Source organism: Lutra lutra, chromosome 9, assembly GCF_902655055.1.
Source record: "Lutra lutra chromosome 9, mLutLut1.2, whole genome shotgun sequence".
In the NCBI taxonomy this organism is placed as follows: Eukaryota; Metazoa; Chordata; class Mammalia; order Carnivora; family Mustelidae; genus Lutra; species Lutra lutra.
This window is the reverse complement of record NC_062286.1, coordinates 86,848,181-86,869,470: the sequence shown is the minus strand read 5'-3', so window position 1 is coordinate 86,869,470 and position 21,290 is coordinate 86,848,181. Positions and strand designations below refer to the sequence as shown.

Here is a 21,290-nt window from a genome sequence, read left to right as displayed (position 1 = left end):
AATGATCAAAAATTGATGATGCGGTACCAAAAAAAAAAAAAAAAATCATCAAAGCTTATCTAAAATACCACGACCAAGAAAGTCATAATGCAAATCTTAATATGAATTTAAATGTTACAGTCCGCTGCTGAAAAATTCTAACAGATTGGAATCTGACGAGTAACGCCATTTCCAATGGTTTATAAAGGTTTTCTGTTTATGCCTTTGATGGCAGCCTCTTCAATACAACAATATCCCATTCTCCAAAAGGTCTGATAAGGGGTCACTCTTAAGAGCTTCCCTGCTAGTCCAAATAAGTTTTCAGAATCCACATAAAAAGCCTTGCTACACCACTCAGTGTGGTAACTAGACGATCTAAAGACATAAACAGGCATACCTTGGACACACTGTGGCTCCAGGTCCAGACCACTGCAACAAAGTGACTATTGCAAAAAACAAGTCATGAGATTTTTGGCTTTCCGGTGCATTTAAAGTTATGTTTATATTAGAATACAGCCAATTAAGTGTGCACTAACATTAGGTCTAAAAAAAACAAAACAAAACAGCGTACGTGTCTTAATCAAAAAATACTTTATTGCTAAAAAATGCTACTAGCCGTCATCTGAGCTCTCGGGGAGTCATCACTGATCACAGATCACCATAACAAATGTAATAATAATGCAAAGGTTGGAAATACTGCAACCCTTACCCAAACGTGACATAAAGACATAAAGCGAGCAAATGCCCTTGGAAAAATGGCGCCAAAAGGCTTAAACAGCCCAGGGTGGCCACAAACCTTCAATCTGTGAAAGACGCGGCATGAGCGGAGCGCTATAGCATCGGTCCGGCTGTAACATTTTTAGAAGACTCCCAAGCGTTCTTTATGACACAGGGTTTAGTTGCTGCAGGTAGTTACAAGACCAATAAAAAGCACACTCACAAAAATAAAACTTTAAACACTAAAACGCACTACTGAATAAAACTTGTGCGAACCCCTCTTCTGTTTAAAAAGACAGCAGGACAGGAAGGCAGGAAGGCAGACAGGCAGGCAGGCAGGCATACAGGGCTCTGAAATCTTATCTGAGATAATTCAGGGGCACCAGGTGGTCCAAAAGATTTAATTTGAATGTGTGTAAGAATTATTTTGATTATTTTGCTGAAGTTCATGTCCCTTACCTTTTGGGGATAAAGGACTGGAAGAATAAGGGAAACGCTGAGAAAGGCCAAAGCCAACAAATGGGTTAGGGGGGAGCAGATCCTCCTTCGCCCCCTTCCCCCACCGTCCCTCCCTTTCTCTCTCTCCCTCTCACACCAGTACACACTCACACACACTTCCTCACATTTTTCAAAAGCAGGCAAGGCCAAGCACAGGCTGTTGGTAGGGTGGAAACTGGGGTGAGGAGTTATGACTTTACTTTTTAACTTTATTCTTTTCCGTAACATTTTTACAACTCTGTCTTACTCTGGTGATTAGGATGTTAAGCTATTAGATAAAACCGCATCATCTTCCCCATTTCTTTTCACTGCTGGTCTTCTAGAGAGAAGACCCACCTGGTTGCCCTGGGGCACCTGGGGCACGTGCTCTCTCCCTGCCCTCTCATCCACCCCCAACCCAGCACCGAACAAGCCCTTACCATCAGGGCCTCCTCTCCATTCCTGGTCTGCCATTTCAGATCTCCTCTGCTAAAATGGCTGCTCACCATCTTGGGCTGCAAAGCCCTCTCCCCAGCCTTCAGGTCATCTTTGGGAACTCACTGCAAACTCTCTCGGCTCTCTCCCCGGTCCTGCCCCCAGTGCCCAGGGGAGGAGTGAAATCCTACCCTCTTGCAAGAGGCTGTTCAAGGCCCCTCCTCTGGGAAGAATTCCCAGATGTCTCCAGAGGCAGTTAAACACTCTCCCTCTGGGTTTAAATTTTGTTCGCCAAAATTCATATGCTGAAGTCCTAACCCCCAGTACCTCAGAACGTAACAGTATTTGGAAACAGGATCTTTAATGAGATCACTGGGTTAAATGGAAACTGCTGCTCATCCAATATAACTGGTGTCCTTATGAGAACCGGAAGAGCCACTAGGGATGTGCAAGCACAGAGGGACGGCTGTGCAAGGAGGCAGCAAGATGGCAGCCATCCACAAGACAAGAAAAGAACCTCAGGAGAAACCAAACCTGCCAACGCCTTGATCTTGGACTTCTAGCCTCCAGAACTGTGAGAAAATAAAGTTTTGTTATTTAAGCGACCCAGTCCTTGGTATTTTTGTCATGGAAGCCTTGGCAAACCAATATACCATCTCCTTCACCAGACTGTTACCCACAAATTCTCACTACGTACCAACACATACAACAGGAACCTGAAAAATACGTCCTAAATGAATGCAGGAATGAGTGAATGGAAGGAACCAGTCAGTACCAAATCCACCAGAAAAATCACAGAGCATCTCCCTGCCTCCTTCCTCCTGAGCACAAAAGGAACGGATTCTCTAGTTTTCCTACTTTCTTTAAAACCCAGTTTAAATACTGCCACCTCTGGGAACACACTTCCGAGTCTTGCCTTCCCTCCTATTGCAGCATTCACCATACTGTACCACAGACACTGTTCTTTGCATCTTTAACCATCTACAAAAATAACCAGGATGTATGTCCCCACCTACCTTAACACTTAAACCTCAACATTTATGGACCTAGGCCAATCCACCAGGCCCCAACCCCAACTAGGGGACTTGAAAGCAAATCCCACAGAAAAATTACTTTATCTGTACAGACTTCAGTATATACAAACCAACAGATAAGTACAACTCCATTGTAACACCGAAAATAATCATGTATTCCTTAATATAAACCTCATAGTGTTCCCACTCCCCAAATTTTCTCGTAAATGTCTTCTTATAGCCGATTTATTTGAATCAGGATCCAAATAATGTCTATAAATTACAATGTCTTGCATGTCTTTTAAGTCACTTTAAATCTATTTTATTGGAAGGATGATTTGTTGAAGAAACGGAGTCATTTGTCCTGCAGAATCCCCAGCATTCTGGATGCTGTAAATTTTATCTCCCTGACGCTGTTTTACATCGTCCTCCACCCGGGCACTTCCAGCGAATGGGCAGTGAGCAAGGGGCTCGTCCAATGGGAGAAGACTTTCTCAAGGGCAGGGTCCCAGCGCTGACCCCATACTTGGTACCCAGAGAGCAACCCAATTAATCAATGAGTCAGCAATGACAAAACAGACGGGAGGTGGTGATGTTATCGGTGCACTTCTCTGCTTCCGTCCTTTCCACTGGGCCCATGCTCAAGCGTGATCCTCTTTGGGATCAAGGGCATGCCGTCACTTCTGGGCCCTTCAGAGAGAAAAGGTCCCGCTCTCCTTCTTCAACTGGGAATAGGTATATAATACCTAAGACTCAAAGTTTTAAAATAGTCCAAGCACGGAATGATGTTCTTCTGGTTTTTAAGAAAATGGTTTAAAAAAAAATAACCACCGGTGGGGCAGATGAGCCGAAGGCGGCATGGTTTCACTGATGGGACATCCTTACACAACCCCAGAAAGGCAGCATTCACACCCCCAAACTACCCCATTGAGAATGCTTTCCCCTCTATTCCTCTAAAACAAGAGTCCTTTTTTCTTCCTACAAGGAACATTTTAATTGTTTTATATAAATCTAAGCCCAGAATTAACCAAATCAGAAACCTCAAATCTTTTCTTTCCCCTGCCCTTCAAGTTCAACACCTTGGTGTTGTTTTAGCACCACACATTAATTTTAGAGAGAACACTATATCTGCCGAGTCTGCAGTGGACACGCACGGGCGTCACAGGATGGAAACATCCGGAGAGAGCTGCTCAGGTCAGGGCCTGGGTTCTAATTAACTCAGGATTAAATCGCCATAACCTCAGCTGAGTGAACCACACATACAGATGCAGATTTTAGTACTCTAGGGATTTGGGGCTTACTCGGACCCCATCTTTGTTCTGGATCACTTCAGTGGCCTTCTAAGATACCAAAACAGGACTCTCAATGTGAGGGTCGGGGACATGAGTTTTACAGCTATTAGATGAAGGTAATAAGTTAAAAAAAGACTGGAAACAGTCGATGACCTGAGAAGACCATGGAAGCATACAGAACCATTAAGTTCTGGAGAAAGATTTTGTGGGAAGGTGGTTGGTTTAAATTCTGTGTATCAGTGGTAACCGAGAAGCCTCCCACGGAATGAATTTGCTTCAAAGAAATTGTTGGGGGGGGGGGGAATCTCACTGCACATTATCCTATGTTACTTATGATGGGTACTGAATAAACTTGATTTGTTTTCCCCACTTTTAAGTAGGGGTGATGCTCATATAGATATTATAGTATCCCCTAAATTACTCTCTAAAATTCCATAAAATATATAATGAAAAGAAGTTGAGTAAGTTAAATGTTGCCATCCAAAAAAGGGGTTAATGGGCGCCTGCGTGGTTCAGTGGGTTAAAGTCTCTGCCTTCAGCTGAGGTCATGGTCCCAGGGTCCTGGGACAGAGCCCCTCATTGAGCCCTACATTGAGCTCTTTGCTCAGCAGGGAGCCTGCTTCCTCCTCTTTCTCTGCCTGCCTCTCTGCCTACTTGTGATCTCTGTCAAATAAATAAATAGAATCTTTTTTTTTAAAGGGGGGGTTAATAGTTATCAAGTTTAACTGAGAGAGAACAAATTTATGATTATTCCAAATGAACAGGAATTTTAATAATACTGTGTTCTGAAAGTACTCTTAGCTACTTTTAAATATTCCTAAAATGGTCAAAGTGTGTTTCAGCGACATTTTCCCCAAAGACCAGATGCTTTCACAATTCTGTGACTTTATTTCTACTCTTTCTTCCCCCATACTGGGATAGCTTTATCACTCCAGCTTTCCAAAGCCACTATCTGGCTAAATCCAACTCATTGTTCAGAAATGAACTCAAACAGTTCCCTGTCTGGGGACGTTCTATAGGAATGGAAGATGTTCCCATGGAAATTATTCTTGTATAATCATAAACTCCCCTACAAAAGGCTATCTAGGCAGGAAGAGCCTCCAGGAAAGGACCTCCACATGCTGAGGTCCATATGGCTTGGCCACATGGCAGGTGCTCGATAAAATGGTAATAACAGGCATTTATCATCCAATAAACTTTCACTTCTTTAATTATATTTGTAAGATCTGTTGCAATTGTCCAATACCCTGCAGCATTCAGTGCCATCTGGTCCAGAATACTTTCCTCCCAAATTTCAATCCAAGAGACCCTGAATCCCTTATACAACTGTCCTTAAGCCAGCCCACGAGTATCAACAAGGAGACTTAAGTATAGATAATAATGTAACTATGCCAAAACCAAATGAAGGTTCTACTTATGAATTGTATTTCTGAATTCTACTGTTATTCATTTTTCTTGAGTTTTTCATTTGTTAAATAAATTAGCAATGAACCAATGAGAGGGAATGAATCAAAGAGTACTTTGAAATTCTAGAGCTCAAAAAAAAAATATATATATATAATATGACTTCCTATGGCAGCTGCCCAATTAATGCCATCCATAAAGCCATTCAACTACTGTGTGTGGGCTGAAATCCAATTAAGTCATTTCTGTCTGAATCTCCCCGAAGAGCCTCCTGGTGAGCTCGAAATGGAAATAATCACAAATGCCAGATTAGCTGTGTAAGCATTTCCAAAGCTGAAACCAGACAAGAGCATGAAAATCTACATGCCCAGCCTTTTAACTGGACACAAAGGAAAAAAATATTTCAATGACCACCTGGCAGAAAGTCAAACCCATTTCCTTGGTCTGCCAGGTTTTCTCAGATAATCCTCACCCAGTGTAAGCGGAAAAAAAAAAAAACTTTGATCCCTTCATTTACACACATTATGAAATGATAAACTTCCACCCCACAGTGCAGTCTTACGCACAGAAGAAACAGAATCAGGAAGAGATTTCAAACTTTCTCTGAATTCACCATTTTACTCAACCAATCCCTTATGGAGTTTGTCTTGAAATCAGTAAACTCTAAAATTCACAATTGCCTCTTGGCATGGAATTCGTCCCATAAAAACATGCAAACATAGCCAAAACCTTTGAGAGGCTGCTGGAAAAAACAGACCCAGCTCACGAGTTCAATTTCTCTTTCACCTTACAACCCATCACTCAGATTTCCAACTCGGCAAAATAGAGAGTATCTTCAGCTATGTACAATAGCCAAACTCTTGAGTGTTCTAACCATGCCTTCAAGAAATGGAAAGGTCTTCGGCTTGCCTATTCATTCCAAACAGATCCTCCCACCCCCTACCCCGCCCCAGACCTACTGATTTAGAATATCTGCAGTCTGTAAAAAGCTCCTAGGTGCTTAAAACACCAGCCCCAGTTAAGAACCAGTACAGTAGAGAAAAGACTAGAAGGTGAAAAGGGCCGATTCAAGAAGCCCTATGCTCTCAACCCTAAATATTCAAATACAAGGGTTGTCTGAAAGAAGATGAATCCAGGTAATGAAATTGACCATGCCACTCTGTATGACGTAGAGGACATGAGGACTTTGTTTTCAACTGGATGCAAATCCCTGTTCTGTGTCTTTTTTTTTTTTTTTTTATTTGACAGATCACAAGTAGTCAGAGAGGCAGGCAGAGAGAGAGAGAGAGAGGAAGCAAGCTCCCCGCTGAGCAGAGAGCCCAACATGGGGCTTGATCCCAGGACCCTGGGATCATGACCTGAGCCGAGGGCAGAGGCTTTAACCCACATAGCCACCCAGGTGCTCCCCTGTTCTGTGTCTTACTACAGGATGTTGGGACTGCTACTTCGCCCGAAAGTCTAGGTTTCCTTGAAGGCAGTATCAGTCACCTCACCGGTGGAACGAAAGTCACACTTATTCAGTGAAAATGTGTTGCACATCTGCTGTGTACACACACTGCACAGAAATAAGGCACAACACAGCTGTCGTCCTTCCTAAGGAACTCAGGCTGGTCAGGGACCAAAGTCAAATAGGAGATGACACAGCAGGGTTTCTTTATTTCATTTGCTACAAGAAAGCTCACCTATTAGAAAAAAAAAAATGAGCTGAACTGTGCAAGATAACTTCTAAAACAGATGTGTGCTCTCCAAAACCTCTAATACCTGCTTTAAAAAATAAAAGTCTAAAGAGACAGTGTGTGTGTGTGTTGTATATGTATGTGTGTATGTGTGTGTGTGTGTGTGTGTGTGTGTGTGTAAACATAACAGCTTTAGTTAAAAAATAATTTATGATGCAACACAAAGTGGGACTGATCTTGCTTTCCTGAGACCAATCTTCCAATCGTTGGAGGAACGATGATGTCAGGATCTCTTCTCCAAGCAAAACCTTCCTCGCTGGAACAATGCCAAAACTCCCTGAAACGCATCATCCCAATGCTGTTCCCACTTCTAGGCAGACATCAAGTTAATTCATCCAACAAGTATGTTCTGAACCAGCACCGTGCCGGGCGCTGAACACAGCATACGTGACAGACACCCTTCGCCCCCACAAGGCAGACACAAAGAGACAACTGGAAGAGCCAAATCGGGGACCCAGGATGCTACGGGTCGTTATCAATCACCCCTGTAAGTGGCGCAGGTACTCAGACCGGGACGGCACCACAGGAAATGGAACTTCTGGAGCTAGCTCGCAGGTGAGGGTGCCTGACCCCGCCCTGCTCCTCAGGTAGCATCACACCTGCACTGTGGGGGCTGGCCTCTCACTACACCCGGGGGAGGTGTTTTCGGAGTGGCATGTGCTCCTCACACGTCCCCCTGTGGCACCTCACCACGCCAGTGTCAGTCCCCTGTCGCAGCTCCGTGAGAGTTCTGGATTCTGATCCAGTCATGGATGACCCCGATCTCTCCATCCATTTACCACAGACACACAGGTTAACATCCAGGCTGCGGCACAGATTACGGCGAAGAACAGTACATGGCTGAGACCTGGACTCGGGGAAGATCGAGCCAGCAGTCCCTGTCCTGTGGCTGTGGCCGTGCGACCAGGTCCTAATCCACATAATAGTTCAATACGCAGAGACGGGCCTGTGGCCCAATTTGGTGAAGGAGCTTTGGCTTTGAGATGAAATGCCAGCCCTGCCCCTGCTTGGCTCCGTCTTTCGGCCAGATGGTTTACTATGTCCAAAGCTTAAGTTTTCGCCTATAAAACAGAGGATGAAGAGAAAAGGATTGCCTTACAGATATGCTGTATACAGTAAGTAGCACAAGAAGCACCCAGCAAATTCCAGGTACAGGGTGGGGGCACTCAGAGAAAACACTGCTTTGCTCCCCCTGTGACACACTGAAACACCACTCCTCCCCTCGTAGCCAGCCCCCACACACCCAACCTTTGAATGAGGCCAGCCAGAGAACACCAAGAATGATGCCCCCCCCCCCCCCCCCCCCCCCCCCCCCCCCCGCCCAGCTGTTATCAGAAGAGATAAGCTTAGCCACCTGGGAGATCAGAGGACAATGAGTGGAGGTGAGAAATGTCCTTTATCCTTTGGCCCTGGCACTCCCTTATCACTCCTTTGTGCCGTGAGCCACTCCCCTCACTCCCCAGAGCTCCCACTCACTCACGTACTCTGTCCCTCTGTCCCTCGGATTTTCTCCTTTTCTGTCTGTCGATGCTATACACCCTTTTTTGTGTGTGGAAACGGACTATGAATGTGAAAAAACACCGGCTGTTTCCCAACCTCATATGGACCGCACGAGATGATCTGGGGGTAAGCTCAGGAAGTCAAGGGCACTTGGTCAGTGGACAGGGTTGGGGGAACAGAGCACAGGGAGGGCAGATGACCACAGACAAATCCCCAAGAAGGCAACAGCCCAGAAGGCTCCTAAAGAGTGACCGTGGTCAAGAGGGGAGGGCCCAAGGTGAGCAGGTGCATTTGTGCTAGAGATGTAAGTGGGTCCAACTTCATCCAGACTCCCGGCTGACATCCAGTCACATGGCATCAAGGAGGGGAGTTGCCGACAGGCCCCCCGCTGCTAGCTTTCATCTCCATTCTGTAATCTGTTTAAAGACCTCTTTCCTGATTCTGCTCTTTTCTCCATTTAGAAAATTAGAACGTTTGCCATCTCCAGCCTTCTGGTACATCTTCCCTTCAAGGCCACAGAGAGTATCAACAAGGGTTCCACAGACTTCATCCGAACCTCAGTGTGTGAGTGCAAAGCAGTCAGGGGCTCTTCTCCTTCCTTTTCTCCTTTTCAGCTTTCATTCCTTCTCAAGACCTGTTCTGTCCGCTCCATTTTGAGGATTATTCTTTTGGACAAAAAACAGCAACAAAAATGTACATAGAAGTTGATCCGTCCTGCTCCTGCTGCTGGTCACATAGGACAGCACACACCACGCCTGTGCTCTGGGTCCCTCTCTCAGACAGACCGTGAGAGAAAGAACACCTTCTTGTTTAGACCTTCGAACGTGAAGCTTGCCTCACCTCATCTGTGGTTCAGCCTGCCACGCGCCACTCGAACACGTATATCCCCCTCTCTTATTTACTCCCAAATTATATCCTACCTTCCTTCAGCTTGCAAATCCAGGAACTTTGGGGCTCAGAGTTTCATGCACTAACAAGGGAAGGAAACAGACCGGTGAAACCGCAAGCCTTTCCTCAGCGTTTCCTGGGCGCCACCAACTAGGCTGAGCACTTTCCCTCCATTATCATCACATTGAGTCCTGACACCAAGAGGTTTCACCGTCCCTGTTCACAGCGGAGGAGTCAGGGGATGGGCACAGGTGCAGTGAGAATTTGGAGTCCACTCACTCGGGAGCCCTTGGCCTTGACCTTATGCCCGCTGCCGCTCATGCTGGAGACCAAGGACAGCCAGTGCACCTGGGTGGAACAATTGCACTGAACTCTTCCAAAGGACCACGTGATAAGGGGAAAACCAGTTGTGATCTCCACCAAACACGGATGGAGAGAAAGGCTTAACGATGTCCCAGGAGCACAGTGGTTCTTAATGACAGATTTCTCAAGGACCAGAAGCTACACTTATCAAAGAAAACTCTTCAAGGAACTCTTATACACCCTCCCTTTCTTTAAAAAAAAGAAAAGAAAAAAAAAATATGTTGTCATTAACTATTTTCAATCAAATTTCCTACCATTCATGCTTAACCTGCCTCCCACATCTGAGAACATCCAAGAGGCTGGCGAGACTGCAGAGGGCTGGGCCAGGTAAGGACCACCAAAATGCCTTCCTGCGATGGATATTATTTTACCTACTTCTGGACACAAGAGAGGGAACCATCTGCCTTCTACCCCAGGCCAAAACAACTCTGTGATCTTTGGGCCTCTTCTGTCTCATTTATTTCTATACAAGCACAGCCCTTAGCTTTTTACAGACTTTCACAGAATGCTATTTCGTTTTGTTTATTTAAGATAAGAGAAAGTTTTCAGAGAACTCATCTGTTCCAGTTTGGCATGGCATATAATGGAACTAGGAAATAGGAACACAGATACAGACCCAAGTGCTTCTGGGAATTTAGTATAAGACAAAGGGTGCTTGTTCTAGTCACTGGGGAAAAGACAAGAATTCTCAATAAATAGTGATGGGAGACTTTGGTAGCCATCTGGAAGGAAGATGGAGCCACACTTCACAACCTACAACAGGATGAATTCCAAATGCAGCTAAGGTTTACCGTGAAAAAAAATAAAAGTATAGAAGGACATATGGAAGAAATTCTTTAGAGCCTTGAAGGAAAAACTTTTTTTTTAATCTCTGACTAAAAACCCAGAAACCACAAAAGATGTTTGAATTCATCTACATAAAAATAAAAACTTTTTTTTTTTTTACAAGGCAAAATATACCCCAGGCAAATCCAAAAGACAAATGAGAGGACAAGGGATATTTGCAATTTGTGACACAGACCAAGGTCTACTCTTCCTGATCTGGGAGAGCTCCTTAAAATTGATAAGATCAGCAAATCAAGAAAAAAGAGGCAAAGGAAACTGGGCAGGAAAATGTCTGCCTTTCAGATAAATGCTGGACTTGAATTAAAAAAACACATACTAGAGTCCTACAAAGATACCACCTCTCTCACCTATCAGTCTGTCAGAGATCCAAAAATGTGGTGACGGTACTGTATCAGTGTGAACTTCCCATTGTGATCACTGTCATGTGGTTATTGAAAATGTTACCATTTGGGACACCTGGGTGCCTCAGTTGGTGACTCAGGTCATGATCCCATGATCCTGGGATCAAGTTCCGTGTTGGGCTCCCTGCTCAGCAAGAAGCCTGCTTCTCCCTCTCCCTGTCTGCTGCTCCCCCTGCTTGGGCTTGCACTCTCCCTCTCTCAAACAAATAAAATCTTTAAAAATAAATAAAACAAAGAAAATAAAATGCCACCACTTGAGGAAGCTGGATGCAGGGTTTACAGAAGTTTTTTTGTAACCTTTTTGCAATTTTTGGTAAGCTAAAATGGATTTCAAAATAAAAGTAAAAACTTTTTTTTTTTTTTTTTTTTAAATTTCAGTGTGACAAAACGGCCTACTGGTGAGGCCATGAGGAAGCAGGTAGGCTCGTGCACTGGTGACGAAAATGCAAAATTGCACAATTCTATGAAAAGCCATTGGGTAAGACGTATGAAAATAGAAACAGCCTAAATGGCCAACAGTAGGAAAAGAGTAAAATACATTACATCTACAGACAAAGTGCTTTTCCCTTATAAAACAGGAGGAATGGCTCTAGGTTCTAAATAGGAAAGAGTTCAAAAATAGATAGTTACGTCAGAAAAATAAGGTTTAAGGACACATCGTGTTATTTTCCCCACATGCATTTATCTATGGAGAAACTTACCTACCACTTGGGCTGCCGGGCTGAGCTGCCTCAAGTACATCCCAGCAGTTTATCCTCATTACGTTGCGATTCATGACCCATTTGAACTTAATTATCAGTAACCTTGGTGAGCTCACTACAGGCTTCTCCATCTAAATAACCCATAAAAATGTGTTTTTAATCCAAGCTACAGGGATCTCTGAGGAACCTCACCATTTGTCTCTGGCGATCTGAAGATGAAAGCATTTCACCCTTCATTTCTTTTCTCTACAATCAGTCCCCAGGCTCTAAGGTTACTTTTCATGAAATCGAGAGATCATTTGCCCACCATAAAAATTCACCAATTAAAAATGTACAGTTTGATGGTTTTACTTACTTTTAAAAGCAAGTAATAGAGAAATCTCTTTATAAGAAGAAAAAAGGGGGAGACAAGAAGGAAACTGATGAGTTGGGTAGCCTATTACTTGGGTATTTTCTAGAACATCCTGGACTTACAAGAAACCATGAACTTTATCTCTGGTGAGGCCATCTGGGTGCCTGGGTTAGGAGGAAGGCTTCCTTCCACACTAGATTTCAGCTGCTTTTTGCTTGTTTGTTTTTCTACTTATTACTCTTTCAAATAAAAATTTCTTTCAACAATATAATACCAGATAGAAAACAAATCTCACAACAAGCTAACCTTAACGCCTACTCCTTTCACAGAACACTAAATCCTACAGCTACTTCTGTTCAAAATCGTATCTTCTGGAGCTAGGAGTTAATTTAATATTCGCCCTGAAATAGATGGATCACACCCGTAAATTAACGAAAATGTAGTTATAATTTTGTTCTCTTCGGAAATGAACCGAATCAGATTAATGCAGCTAGTCATCCTGTAGCCAGACCTTCCTGACGATGATTAAACTCTTTAAAAATCTGCAGTTAGTGCCAGTAGCTTTGGGGGGGAAAAAAAAAGTTATGAAACCATAAATTAATGAGTCCACATCAAACCTCTCAAAGAGTTCTCAGTGTCAAATTTACGAACTGGTTTTGTTTTCTAGAAGCATCCTGCTTCCACAGAGAGGCAGAAGCTGACAGCACCCATGATCTAAGGTGCTTTGTTCTACCTGTGCTTACAAAACACTTGGCTTCTGCTCCCTCATTCCAACTATGGGAGAATCATACTGAATCTTGTCTCAGTTGGGAGTTGCTACAAACCCAGGGATTTACCGACTGGGATTATACCCGTCTCGCACGGGTCTGGCAGGAGCCCCCACAAGATGAGGACCATGTTATACTCCTCACCAACCCTCAAGTCCCTAAGCCCCTGTCCTCTGCGTGGTTTCCTGAAGCATGCACGGGATACTGGAACACCTTCCACTTGCTCCCACAGCCCAGTGGCTTGCTGCTTGGGCACGCAGACTTTTTTTCCTTCAAAGGACATGCAAACCATCTTTTGCCCTTACACCAAACAACGTGGAATTGTGGTGCTGGTGGTCCCTTCATTCATGCTCTAGAACACTGAGTACAACTCATCACTCAGCATAGCACAAATTCTTGTTTGATTTCTGAGCAGAGGGGGGAAAAAATCAACCCAAGCTTCAGAACGTTATCAATTATTTAAGGGCTTCCCCCAAAAACTAGCAGAAAGGCTGAAATGGGGGTTTTTGCAAGGTTCTGAATTTAGCAAAGGAAGGCTTATAAATCAATGTCAGCTTTTCTCTTGTGTGGGGGCAGGGAAGATGCAGAAAGAAAAGGGTTGGTGGCATAGGATATGAGTCAAAGGCCTAGAAAGGGTAATAAATGTTTATCTCTTTGGGCCACAAAGTTACAACAAGAAGGAGTTTTGATGACTCAATCTATTTCTGAAAGACCACCCTCCTAACAATCCGAGCACTCTTCCACGCCCCGTGGCAGTATCGAAACCAACCACAAAGAAGCGTTGAAGTCCAAGACTTAAATGTTAATAAAATTTATCTTAGACAACCAACTCCTAAGAGGGCTGCCAAACCTGTAAACCATCATCGCTAATGTCTTACCTGTTCTATTGATACATATTTCCTTTCCAGGAATCAAACTGCTATTGCATGTACTTGTGTCAAGAAGAAATGCCAAGGGGCTCCTGGGTGGCTCAGTCGGTTCAGCATCAGCCTTGGGCTCAGGATCTCAGGGTCCTGGAATCGAGTCCCACTTTGGGCTCCCTGCTCATGAGGCGCCTGCTTCTCCCTCTCCTCCCCATTCGTGCTCTCTCTCACTCTCTCTCTCTCTCAAATAAATAAACTTTAAAAAAGAAGAAGAAGAAGAAATGCCAATCAGGATCCCCCCCCCAAATCATTTAATTTACCTGATGCAAGACTGGGAAGTACAAGGCGAGGGGGAGGAAGGAAAAAGAACAGTGATGTTAGGAACGTCTGGAATAACCCTAAACTACTGGATCTCTTCATCACCAAAGGCAAAAGGCGGACACGGCTCTGAAACCATCAAGCACCGAAAAATGTCCACCTTCCACATCCTATGCCCATCTCACACTCCCAGGCCCTCTCTGGGAACCACCACGTGCAACTGACACCACTGTCGATAGCCCCCAGGTGCCCCCCACCTGAGAGAGGGTGCGTGCCCCCTTTTATGTGTATTGCATTAAAACCACCGTGCAGTTGAATTATTCAGTCCCCTTTTTAGTTGAAATGGGGTATTTCATAGATAACAGAGAAAATGCAGATACAGAGATAAGAAAAATGTATCTTGTTATCATGCATGTCATCAATGACAAAATAATTTCGTAAGAGCAGCAACACTTCCAAACTCCCCATGGGTCACCTACACTCACGTGCACCTCTGAAGGACAATCTTCCTTTTTTTTAAGATTTTATTTTCATTTTTATTTTAGGGATATAGAGGGAAAGCATGAGCAGGGAGGAGGGACAGAGGGAGCAAGAGAAGCAGACTTCACGCTGAGCCAGAAGCCCGATGCGGGACTCAATCCCAGGACCCTGAGATCATGACCCGAGCAGAAACCAAGAGTCGGGCACCTCCTCAACTGAGACACCCAGGAGCCCCTCAGGTCTTTTCACTTTAAATGACTTCTGTTTTCCTAAAGTGCTAGACATAAATATCTATTGAAGAAGGAGAGAGAGAGAGGGAGGACGAGCAAGGTGACCCAAGCTCTCGAAAGCATGGCTGAGAGAGAGCACTTCTCACCAGTGGTGCACGTGTGGGGACCAATCAACCTTTGTCGCAAAGCTCTCTGGAGCACAGGAGGACGGGTAGCAGCAACTCCCATCCCCCCGGAGTGGTGACAGTCAAAAACGTCTCCAGACACTGCAGACATTGCCAAATGTCCCCAAAGGGACGAAATTACCCCACTGAGAACCAGTAAACTAGAATACATGTAAATTAAATAGACCAAGTTGTGTTGTTTTCTTTTTAAACAGCAAAAATAAGACAAGAATATTCATGTATTTTCTAACTATTTCAGAATGTGATTAAAATATTTAGATGGCAGTTGCTATAATTACCCCTTCCAAAATCACTGAATAAGTAGGCACATTCAGTTAGACTCAGTGTCATGATTAACTAAGTCATTGTACACCATATAATCAGAAGACCACCTCTCAACTCTAGCTTGGGAAAAGTGGGAAATGTATGCTACTGTTTATTTAAGAAAATGAAAGAAATTAAAAACAAATATACAACTGCATGAATGTTATGTCTGTGCTTGCATTAAAAAGCAATAAATAAAAGAGGGAAGGAAAAAATCATCCTTTTACAAATAGTGATGGAAAGGGCTTGAGCGAGAGGTGCCTGAAGATACAGAATGGGACTCTGGGCACACTTCTGGCTCTGGAACCATCTAAATGGTTTATGTAACTATAAACCAATATTAACTTTTTTAAGTCCTAAAAATCAAAAGCAGAATGCAAACCAATTAACCAAATTATATACTGAGTTGGTGGCATAAACAAGAGAGACATTATTCCAAAAGGCTTAGAAACAGTAATTTGACTGTATTTCCCCAGTGGGAGAAACCCTGAGGACAAAGATATCTTCTGCCATTTCCACTACTCATATGGTTGGTAAAAATGTTGGTAGTTATTCTAAACATGTATGTGTCGTCTACAAATAAGGTTATCAAGCAAATAAGTTCTTATGTCGACGTTCCTACGGAGAAAAACTTTCAGCCTCAGAGAAAAGCGATACAAATAAAAAAGCAAAGAAGTAAAATATCCTGAAATTCGAATCCTGAATTAGAAATGTCGGTGTGAATTTACAGAGGATGATGTCAGAAAACAAACCAAGAAAAACAAATGAAAAAACCCACCTCTGTCCACAGCAAAGGCCCAGATCCAACAACCAGCCTGGAAGCAATAATTCCTGACTTCCAAACCGAGGTCCCTAAATTCCACTTCCTCCTAAAGAGGCCACGGTCCTTGAAATGTGGGCCTCCGCCTGGGGTGGGCACAGCCGGTCGGACCCAAAGCACAGCTGCCCCAGCCTTTGGTGGCGATGATGTCACAGACTCTGGGCCTGAGCCTCGAGACACAGAAGCAACTTCAGGCAGCCCAGCTAGGCGGCAGCCGGGCACTCAGCATAACAAGGATGCCAGCCGCAATGAATGAAGATGCTCCAGAAATACCTTACATCATGAGCTCATAATGTCTCTAAGAACACAGAAGCAAGCCACAGAAGCCACCTCACTGACGGCTTGTGGAGGAGCTGGGGAACCAGAACTATTTGTTCTGAGAACTGCCAAAGAGAAGCAAGACTTTCCTGCGCAAGCGACCTCAGGCTAACCGCCACGTGTCCTCCTCGTCTGGCTGGGAGACGGAGAAGGAAGGACATGATCAGAATGGCATCATTTTGCAACTCTGATGAAATCGGGGATGAAGGCAGTGATCACCAGGGCTGCCTGTTCTCATTCCCTCCTCCTGAAGCGCACACACCGCCCACGAGGAGTCATGCCTGAAAATCAGAGCAGAACGGGCCCCAGATCTGACCAGCGGCTGACAGGAAGCACAGGGGCTGGGGGCCATGGCGAGTGAGGGTCTGGCAGAAGGCCGCAGCTGTGGGAAACCCAAAGGATGAAAGACTTGCTTTCCCCAACAAATCAATCACCATGGGGGGGCGGGGGGGGGGGAAGCAAACACACCATTCAATAGCAATAAGGTTCTGAGATAATTGAGGAAATTTGAACACTGGTTACAGGTTTGGTAATAATAAGGAATTCATTACCGGAGTATTCACTATAATATTTACAGATGAAACGAACTGGTATCTCAGCTTTGCTTCAAAAGTAAGCCACTGGAGTGTGGAGGAGTTCAGATGGAGCAAGACTAGCCGTCCCCAACGCTGTACTGAAGTTCTGAGAATGGGTCCTCCTGAGGATCCCTGCTAGGATTCTACCTCTAAAGAGGATCATCCTGTAAACTAAGAAATCACAGTTCAGGGGTGACTGGGTGACTCAGTTGGTGAAGTGTCTGCCTTTGGCTCAGGTCACATTCCTGGAGTCCCAGAACTGAGCTCCCTGGAGAGCTCCCCGGAGAGTTCCCCGCTCAGCAGAGAGTCTGCTTCTCCTTCTGCCCCTCCCCCAGCTCATGTTCCCGTGTATGTGCTCTCTCTCTCTCCAATAGTATTTAAAAAAAAAAAGAAAAGAAAAGAAAAAGAGAAATCACAGCTTACAAATGAGAGATAGTCCAGAACATCACAAAATAGGGCAGCCTGAAGGGCCTTCGGAAACCCCCAGGCTCCAAACCACCTTCTCCACAGGAAGGTGAGTAAAAGTCACCCCAGGGCACAGAGCAAGACCCGGCCAGACCACCACGCAACAGGGCTGGGTAGAGGATATTCTGACACACTCTTAAGCCTTCTTCTCTTTTCTTGAGTATGAGAGAAAGTGAGGGGAGAAGAGAGCACGCAGGAGCAGGGGGAGGGCAGGGGGAGAGAAGCAGATTCCTCGCTGAGCAGGGAGCCTCATGTGGGGCACAGGAGACCCCCGAGATCATGCCTCGAGCCAAAGGCAGACCCTTAACCACTTGCCCAGCTGAGCCACCCAGGCTCCCCAGAAGCCTACTGTTTACAATCATCTGCTAAGACATTAAGGCTCTTCTTTTTGCTGGTGAATATACTTCCAAAAACATTACGTTTTTGGTAATTTGAACTCTAGTCCATCCCCCCACCCCCCAAGAAAAAGAATGATCAGCTCATTCATTCTGTAACATTTTGAGAACTTACTGGGATGTGGAATGTACAACAGACAGTAAAACCTTCCATGCCTCATGAGAGTGCAAGGAAGCAACAGCAGCTGGGTCGTCCTCATGCAGATCAAACCACATGCACTTTCCAGCTCCCAGGCTGCAATGACAGTGAACAGCCTCGGCTTGTCTGAATTGTGAAATTATAAAAATTAACGCATTTATCAAGCACTCGCTTAGGCAGGTCTCCGTGATCTAGCCAGGTCACGGTAATCTGTGGTTTTAAAGTGAGTCAATGAGAAACATCCCCTGTAAGAAGAAGCTGAGCCCATCTTCTCTATAAACATAGTCTACAAACATACAGCAAACCATGCTGGTATGCAAGTAAAGAATAAGGACATCCCAAGGACATGAGGCCAAGATAAAACTGCCAGAAAATGACGGCTGGTGAGGACTGAGGGAGGAGAGAAGGTGCATTCACTAACTGGGCATTTTAAGCCCCCACATCCCACACAATCCCCAGCCCTGTCAGCCCCGAGCAGCAGCCACCCGGAAACTGACAGAGCCTATATCCACACCCGTTCCGTTTTCTGGGGCAACGACAGAGAAATAAAGGCACTAGAGTAAATGAGGGAGATGAGAAATGACCAATTTCTTATCATTGTGGCTGTAATTGACATTACTTCCCCAGGCTCCTCCAGATGAAATCAACATTCTCTTAGAGACCACTAGAATTTAAATCCTGTGGGGGAAGGATTACAGATACGCTCTAAGCCCTTCACTTCACAAATTGAGAAAAGAAAGGTACAAAAAGGCCACATAGGTTTCAGGGTAGCTCAAGCATCCTCCCAGTTATGTTACTCAAGGGTATTTCCAAAGCCCCAAAGTTTCCTGCCTGGAGGTCAGAGCACCCAAGCTGTGTCATCCAGTTCTTGTCAAGTTCTAGTGACGAGGGGCGCCTGGGTGGCTCAGTGGGTTAAGCCTCTGCCTTAACCTCTGCCTTAATGCCTTAACCTAATGCCTCTGCCCGCATGGGGCTCTATGCTCAGCAGGGAGCCTGCTTCCCCCTCTCTCTCTGCCTGCCTCTCTGCCTACTTGTGAACTCTCTCTCTCTGTCAAATAAATAAAAAATAAAATCTTTTAAAAAAAAATTCTAGTGACAAGACAGCTCTCCTAGTGGTGTGTATCTGTGTGTTGACATGAAAGGGAGGTCCGTTTCCTTCTGGCTCTTTCCTTATGAAGCCCTGTGGGCGAGAGCCCTCCTTGTCAGCACGGGCTGACCAGCCAGACTCCTGCTTTGGCACAGATCAGAGGTCAGAGCACAGTGACGAAAGCGCCTCCCATAACTTGCCTGTGGACATCAGTGGGTGGCAAGAGGCCCAACTGGACAGAAGCCTTAAAGACTTAAAGAAGCTCACCAAAGACAAGCTCTACCTGTTCACACTTACTTCCAGGTATGCTGAGAAGGGAGCCAAAGGCCAGGGGTTCCATCAGCCCATCCTGGCGCTGAGTCCCTCCACCTGAGAATGAAGACGGGCCAGAGGCTGAGGGGCAGGAAGATAGCCCATCAGCTGGTGAGAGACTTCGGGCTGTACCACCAGACCCAGGACTCCATCAACGGCTCCTCTCGGGTGTGTGAAGTAGCAAGAAGGGGCTGGGGGAGGCGGCTGGGCCCCCAGGCTGCCTGCCTGGGGACCCACTCCCCAGCACCCCACTTGACACAGTGCCCAGGCATAGAACCTTACCTGTCTTAGGAGCCTGGCCACCTGCCAGCCTATGGCACCCAGCAGCTGAGAGCTCAGCACCAGTTACCACTCTGAGTCAGCAGTGCAAGACCTACTAAAAATAGGTGCTAAGCAGTTACACAAGCTGCAGGAAGTGAAGAAATGAGAGAGTCTGTAATTGTAATCCGATCAACAAATTCTAAGGACACCAGCACTGTTTCTTAATGGTTTGCTTTTATGTCTGAATGCGCAGGCCTATTTATGGGCTTTGACGATGAAGGAGCTTACTGTATTTTTAGCTCACAAATCAACTTTTAATTCTTCCCATTCTACAAATGGGAAATAACACTGCACATAGCACAAGCAATAAAAATTAAGATGTTTTGAAGATAAGCCACTTCTGCTCATTTGCATTTAACACATGCCTGACTACACCATGCACTAGGCTCTGATGCTAGGCTCCTCCTCCAAGCCGGGAGTGAGGACAGAAGTCAACATCCATTTGTGCAAATTTAGTTAACTGCTGCTTATGGCCCATGTTTCCTGATGGCCAGGGGCAGTGGTTCTCACCGGGTGCGCTGACCAGCAGCAGAGGCACTCAGAAGCTTCCCAGAAATGTAAATTACTGGGGCCCCCTCTAGACCCCTGAGGCAGAAACTGGGGGGCTGAGGGCAGCTGAGTGTCTCAAAAAGCCCTCTGGCTAACTTGGGACAAACTCAAGTTTCAGAACCACAAACCACAGGGCAAGGTGCTCAGAGGAGATCATAATAGGCAATAAACAGTTTACAATGCATTTTGCAGACACATTTTATTGCCCATATTAGAATGTTATCTAGCAAGAGAATCGTTTTCATCAAAAAGACTCTAAGAAACAGTTCTTCAATTGGAAAGAACTCTCTTATTTGGACCAAAAGAAACAGGGTAATTTTTTCTCATTGAAAAAAGTTATGAAACATTTTTTGCGCACCAGGGTCAAGTCCACGTACGGATGCAACCTTGGCCTGGTCATCACCCCCGCGGAATGTCCCGGTTGATCCACCCAGGAAGGTGAAGAGGACAGCTCCACCCCTAGAGCAGCCTGAGCACCAGCAAAGCCTGGCAGAGACTCGTGCTTTAGATCCGTCACAGTTGTCGTTGATTTTAAATTGGAGCTTGTCCACATCTGCTTAGCATTTGGAAAAGATTAATGCAACCAGAATACATTTTTAAGAACTCAAGGCAATCGGGGCGCCTGGGTGGCTCAGTCCGTTAAGCATCTGCCTTCAGCTCAGGTCATGATCCCAAGGTCCTGGTATCGAGTCCTGCACTGGGCTCCCTGCTCAGCAAAAAGCCTGCTTCTTCCTCCCTCTCTGCCTGCTCATGCGCACTCTCTCTCTCTTTCTGTGTCAAATAAATAAATAAAATCTCAGGAAAAAAAAAAAAAAAAGAACAACAACAACTACTACTACTACTCCTCAGGGCAATAAATAAGAGAACCACTGCCCTAACTATGGTCTCCCTCTGTAAAAATACACAGAATTAATACAGATGGCTTCTGTCTTGAAGCAGAGTCATGAATTACAAGGGCTTATAGCTGATTTAAAGCGACTTAAAAATGAAGAGAAAGAATGGAGGGAAACTAGGAAAAAGCATGCATTCTACAGATAAAGAATTTTTAAAGAAAAGAAA

General features: G+C 45.0%; 1 protein-coding gene across 4 annotated transcripts in view; it reads right to left on the bottom strand.

The window, feature by feature from the left end:
- Positions 1–21,290, bottom strand: part of NCK2 (NCK adaptor protein 2) — a 156,680-nt gene that overhangs the window by 85,142 nt on the left and 50,248 nt on the right. Inside the window, exon 1 of one of the 4 annotated variants that reach the window (XM_047744698.1) lies at positions 1,614–1,745. The exons of the other annotated variants lie outside the window; for them this stretch is intronic. The gene's annotated coding sequence lies outside the window, so the exon portion shown is untranslated. Of the gene's footprint in view, positions 1–1,613; positions 1,746–21,290 lie in introns of those variants that run through there. 4 annotated transcript variants of the gene reach the window in all.